At 38.8% G+C, this 6,062-nt stretch overlaps 1 long non-coding RNA gene across 1 annotated transcript in view; it reads left to right on the top strand.

Moving 5' to 3' along the window:
* Nucleotides 1-6,062, top strand: part of LOC111089646 — a 27,138-nt gene that overhangs the window by 2,740 nt on the left and 18,336 nt on the right. Inside the window, exon 2 of the long non-coding RNA XR_002613866.1 lies at nt 5,636-5,711. This is a non-coding gene — a long non-coding RNA (uncharacterized LOC111089646). The remainder of the gene's footprint in view (nt 1-5,635; nt 5,712-6,062) is intronic.

Genomic DNA, 6,062 nt, shown 5'->3' with positions numbered 1-6,062 from the left:
TGTTTGTTTTGTATTTCGCGCAAAGCTACACGAGGGCTATCTGCGCTAGCCTTCTCTAATTTAGCAGTGTAAGCCTAGAGAGAAGGCAGCTAGTCATCACCACCCACCGCCAACTCTTGGACTACCCTTTTACCAGCGAATAGTGGGATTGATCGTCACGTTATAACCCCCCCCCCCCCACCAACGGCTGAAAGGGCGAGCATGTTTGGTGGGACGGGGATTCTAACCCGCAGATTGCGAGACGAGCTCCCTAACCACATGGAGATATGCTTTGCCGAGTGTTTTTGCCTTATTTCTTCTCATAGATGTCGTCATCAGCCTTGGTATTCTCTCTGCCTTCTGGACTTCTCTCAAATATTCATACTAGCCAAATTATCAGATACTACCAGGCTGAAATCTTTTTTAACCTCACGAACTTATCAAAATTTCTTTTTTCGCTAGTGGGGCGAGGGAGGATATCAATATCCTTGAACACCCCAATTTAGGAAAGCTTATATTTCCTTTAAAAACTAAATCCATGCCACGATTTTATTCATTTATTTTGTTTGTTTGTTTAGGATGAAATGCCAAGGCAGCTCTCGGGGAATAAATAAATGTACATAACATCCCCAACGGGCCTTGTTCCATTGTTGTTGTTGTGCGCAAGTCCATAAAATAATTTGAGGAGACAGGTTGGACTTCTGATAAGCCCCCACGTACAGGCATACTAGCGACACGTACTGAAGCTATCGCTGAGGTCAGCCATGTGGTAGCAGAATAAGCCAAAACAAGTGTACATGGGTATATATTATGTTGCCCTGGTGTCTATATTTGCCAATTTCAACTGTTCCTAACACTCTTCGGTCAACATTGTGAAAGCTGCCTTACAATTCGCACCATGTTCAAGTACCGAAGAAAATTGATTTAACTTAACGTGTCGACTTGGCAAGACTGAAGTCAATGACCAGTTAATGGCCTGCAGTTCATCATTTTTGGAAGTGTCAGCACACGCAACCAACTAAGTTACCGGGACAGAAACTAATGTGGGGATATCTGAAGTCACGTGTAAATGTGGGGATATCTGAAGTCACATGTAAAGCCTGACACAATTCAGGATCTCAAGGATGCAGTTGTCCGGGAAGTAGCCAGCATTCCAGATGAGACGCTGGAGGAGTACATTTTTGAACAGATGCTGTGATTGATACATCGGATCATAGTGGCGCCCCCGGTGACAACATGTGGTAACTATGAGATCTAACATACTGAACTGCGAAACTTGCTTTATAACCACTCAGTACATTGATTAAAACGTGCGTGTATCATCCCGGTGGTTAAGCGCTAAATCTGTGGGCTTATAGTGCTAAAAATTGGGTTTCGATACCAGAGTTGGGTAGAGCACAGATAGTCCATTGTGTAGCTTTGCACTTAGCAACAAACAAAATATCATCCAAGTAAATCAAAAAGTGTTTTTTTTTTATATAATGTTGTCTATAATGATATATATATATTTTATATCAGTGTGTTTATATAATTTCAAAGTAATATGTAAACAGTGACGTATTTTTGTTTCGATAAACAAAATGTATCCAAGTTGAGGTTTATAGAAACATTGGGAACGGGTTGCCAAGCAACTTAACATCGATTCTACGGAAACATCAAGGAATTGAGTAAACTCGAAAGTTATGAATTGAAAACCAAACCATATTTATAAAGAGCAATAACTGAATATTGAATTTAACCAGTTTTAAAACGTGCACAAGTTAAGCTACACAATAGGATGCCTGTACCCACCACGAGAATCGAAACCCGGTTTTCAGGAGTTATAAGTCTTTAGACATACCGCCGAGGGGGGGGGGGCTATATGAATTGGATAACGACTGAAATTGACCACGTATTGCTTAGCCTTTGATCACGTGGCGGTAAGATACAAAGACAGGGCTTCAAAACTTGAAGGTATTTGCCACAGCTTGATCCGAAGTCAATACTTATGCACGATTTTCATTACACCACCTGACAAGAGAGTTATTTATTGTTCGAATCGCCGATCGGACTCTCCTCCTGCTCACGAGGAAGTCGGAAGGTTGTCAGAAGTGGGCCTTCAAAATTACAGGGTTTGTTTTTTAATCGGCAGATGTGTCTAGTAACACTGTTCGCATTTGATTAGCTAAGTGAAAAGCAAGTAGCCGTCTAACTGCACGACTTGCATGAGTTGGTGTACCATACCGTCTCGTTAATATATCATTAGGTGGCCCAACGATACGCAAACAATAGGTTCTTGCATGTACGACTACGCCCATTAAATGGAACGTGTGGTCTACAAAGAAATCTTGCCAGCTCTACCTCTTGTGTGTGTTACTAAATTAACAGAAGAGACACTTGGAACCTTTAGACATATATGTATGTGCTCATGTTCTCGTATAATGTTAGTTGTATAACAGTTTAATTTAAACACGCAGGATTTAAGAAACGGTCGTTTGTAAATGACCAAAAAAAAAAAAAGATAAAATAATTACAATTTACTGTTCAGATCATAACTGGTTTTGTTTATGAAACTGATGATATAAATAGCCGGTCTGATTAGTCCTAGTATTGAGCGAAAGGCCTCGTCGCACTGGATACGGCAGATTTAATGTGGTTGGCATATTATTACACAGTTTTGTTTATGAAACTGATGATATAAATAGCTTTTAGCTACTACTATGTCTGTCGTATCTCAGCCGGTCTGATTAGTTCTAGTATTGAGCGAAAGGTCTCGTCGGCACTGGATACGGCAGATTTAATTTGGTTGGCATATTATAGCACATGGTTCTTTGCTTCCACTCCTAAGTTCTTAGAACTCGTCGCTAGTCTACTTGCATTACCACTTACCCAGCACACACGTGCAATAGACCTTATGAAGATCGTGTGTTATTAAATAGCACGTGTTCAGTAGAACTGAAATAAGGATAGGAGGGGAAAGAATATTTGGTTTCCAGTTAGTTGTCTTGTCTGCAAGAGAGTTGCGTAATAATCCTCTTTTGAAACACCCCAAACTGGTTCATGTTACACAGTAACAGAAAGACTTGGCTATCATACAGGTCTCGTGCCTTGGTAACAGATGCATCTGTAAATTATCATAAAACACCGAATACTCTTCTCTGTTCCTTCCGGTATATCGTCATCATCTAACTATTTATCTGGATATCTGTCTACACAACCGGCTATCTCCATCTGGTTATCTGTCGACACAGCTAGCTATCACTATCTGTCTACACAACCGGCTATCTCCATCTGGTTATCTGTCGACACAGCTAGCTATCACTATCTGTCTACACAACCGGCTATCTCCATCTGGTTATCTGTCGACACAGCTAGCTATCACTATCTGTCTACACAACCGGCTATCTCCATCTGGTTATCTGTCAACACAGCTGGCTATCACTTTCTGGCTATCTGTCTACATATCTGACTATCTGGCTGCCTGTCTAAACATCTGGTTATCTATCTGCACATCTGGCTATCTACATCTAGCTATCTATCTGCACGTCTGCCAATATATATCTGGCTACATATCTGATTATCTCCATCTGACTATCTATCTGCTCGTCTGCCTATATCTATCTGATTATCTGTGTACACATCTGTCTATCTCCATCTGACTATCTGTCTATCTCCATCTGATTATCTGTCTATCACCATCTGATTATCTGTCTACACATCTGACTATCTGGCTGCCTGTCTAAACATCTGGTTATCTATCTGCACATCTGTGTATCACCATCTGATTATCTGTCTACACATTTGGCTATCTACATTTAGCTATCTATCTGCACGTCTGCCTATATCTATCTGGCTATTTGGCTACACATCTGATTATCTGTCTACACATCTGACTATCTCCATCCGATTATCTGTCTACACATCTGTCTATCTCCATCCGATTATCTGTCTACACATCTGTCTATCTCCATCCGATTATCTGTCTACACATCTGTCTATCTCCATCCGATTATCTGTCTACTCATCTGTCTATCTCCATCTGATTATCTGTCTACACATCTGACTATCTATCTGCACATCTGTCTATCTCCATCTGATTATCTACCTGCACATCTGTCTATCTCCATCTGATTATCTGTGTACACATCTGATTATCTATCTGCACGTCTGCCTATATCTATCTGGCTATTTAGCTACACGTCTGATTATCTCTATCTGGCTATTTGGCTACACATCTGATTATCTCCATCTGGCTATCTGTCTACAAATGTTTTAAAAGTTTTTACTTTGCTTATCATCCTGTGTAAGTTAATTTAATTGAGGTGATCCATCATTTAACTCAATTTTTCGAAGTTAAACAGAAAAATCAGCCTGTTTTTGTGGCCTTCTTCCTTTCGAAAGTAGAAAATATGTAACAATGCTTTTTATATTCCCACTGGCCGTTTAGTGCAAGTAAATCCCAAAAATTGGGCACGTGGTCTATCATAAAGCTGTTAGTCCAGAGAAGCCTCTCAAGTGCAGTATCGATCCCCAGAGGAACGAAACTTGTTCACCGTTACGGGGATCTCTCAAGCGAAATTAATCATGAGAAGGATAGTTAGGCACTGGTTTTGATTCTATAAAGACTCCCCCCCCCCACTCCACTCCACTCCACTCCATACTAAATGGTGAAATGGCACAAATAAGCAAGCGATCAGGTTATAAGCGTCAGTGCTCTCTACTTACACCATAATAAATAAAACTGTATGTTCTTCGTTTAAGAAAACAATTCATGGGGAAAAGGGGGGAGAGATGTTCGCATTACAGGCACTCATGTTTCCTAATCGTGCAGTTCCCGAGCATTCTTTAAGCTTTCTTCAACGGATAAATGAAGCGTAATTAAAAGAAAAATTTTATAATATTACAATACAGTATGCTTCTACTAAAATAGTAGCTAAAACTTCTAAAATAGTAATTTCAATTAATAATAGATAATTTTAATTAAGAGTAACAGGCAAACAACAACGAAAAAAAACACAACTTATATGACTCCTCTTCTGCCCTAGGTCATCAGTTAGGTACCCTCGCTGCAGCGGTGTTTTCGGTCATTAACCCAAGAAAACCTGACGAGGTTAGGCCTACTTAGCGAAATTACCAAGCACGAAAGCAGAATTGTCAATTATAAAGCTATATTTATCATGTCTATCCCAGTTGGCTGATGTAGTTATTACTACTTACATTTATTAATATTAATCTAATTAATATTACAAATAACCGTAATACATAGTGAATTATCTAAACGTATCACTGTAAATTACAAAAACATAAACAACTTTACGTCTTACTTAATGTGTGTGTGTGGCAAGTTCCACAGACCAATAGTACAGTTTGTGTGAACATATGACCGCTACTGTATCTAGTCTACAACTACCAGTCTCAATCCACCATAACGTTTGAGGCTAAATGATTGACTCAGCATAACGCATGTTAGAGTTTAATAAAACGCTAACTTTTTAAGGAGTAATGTTTGAGTTTGTGTTAGATTATGTAAGCATAATTCATAGCTATTATGTTAATTCATAAAATTAATTTTCATAATATCTTTATTATTGAAGACTGCAAAAACTGGCAAATTTCTTAGTCTTATACATTTTAGACAAAAAAAATGATGTGTGTGACTTCTTTCCATTTACTATAGCGTATGTGGGTGACCTCGCTAAAGCAAGCCTGCCCAACGGTCAGCCTTGAAAGACGGAGAGAAGAGAAAACCAAAGGTGACCAGTTTTAAATATGTTTGGTTTGATAAAAGTTTAGATTTGTGTTGCAGTATGTAAGGTTTGGATGGAAAAAAAAAGTTATCAAAATCCTTTAGCGACAGTGTTAATTATATAATGAGTACTGTGTTAGATTTGGCACAAGCGATGCAAATATCGATAATCGATACTATATCACCTATATCGATTATCGATACTATTTCACCTATAATTACATAGCCTCTGTACAACAATATGCATTTATATTGAGTATTATATGCTTGTAAATATATATATATCTATATCCGTAAGATTGTTTTTTGGAATTTCGCGTAAAGCTACACGAGGGTTAATTGTGCTAGCCGTACCTAA

Source organism: Limulus polyphemus, unplaced genomic scaffold (genome assembly GCF_000517525.1).
Source record: "Limulus polyphemus unplaced genomic scaffold, Limulus_polyphemus-2.1.2 Scaffold6891, whole genome shotgun sequence".
Taxonomy (NCBI): Eukaryota; Metazoa; Arthropoda; class Merostomata; order Xiphosura; family Limulidae; genus Limulus; species Limulus polyphemus.
Note: the sequence above shows the minus strand (reverse complement) of the source record. Positions and strands in the feature narration are given on the sequence as shown.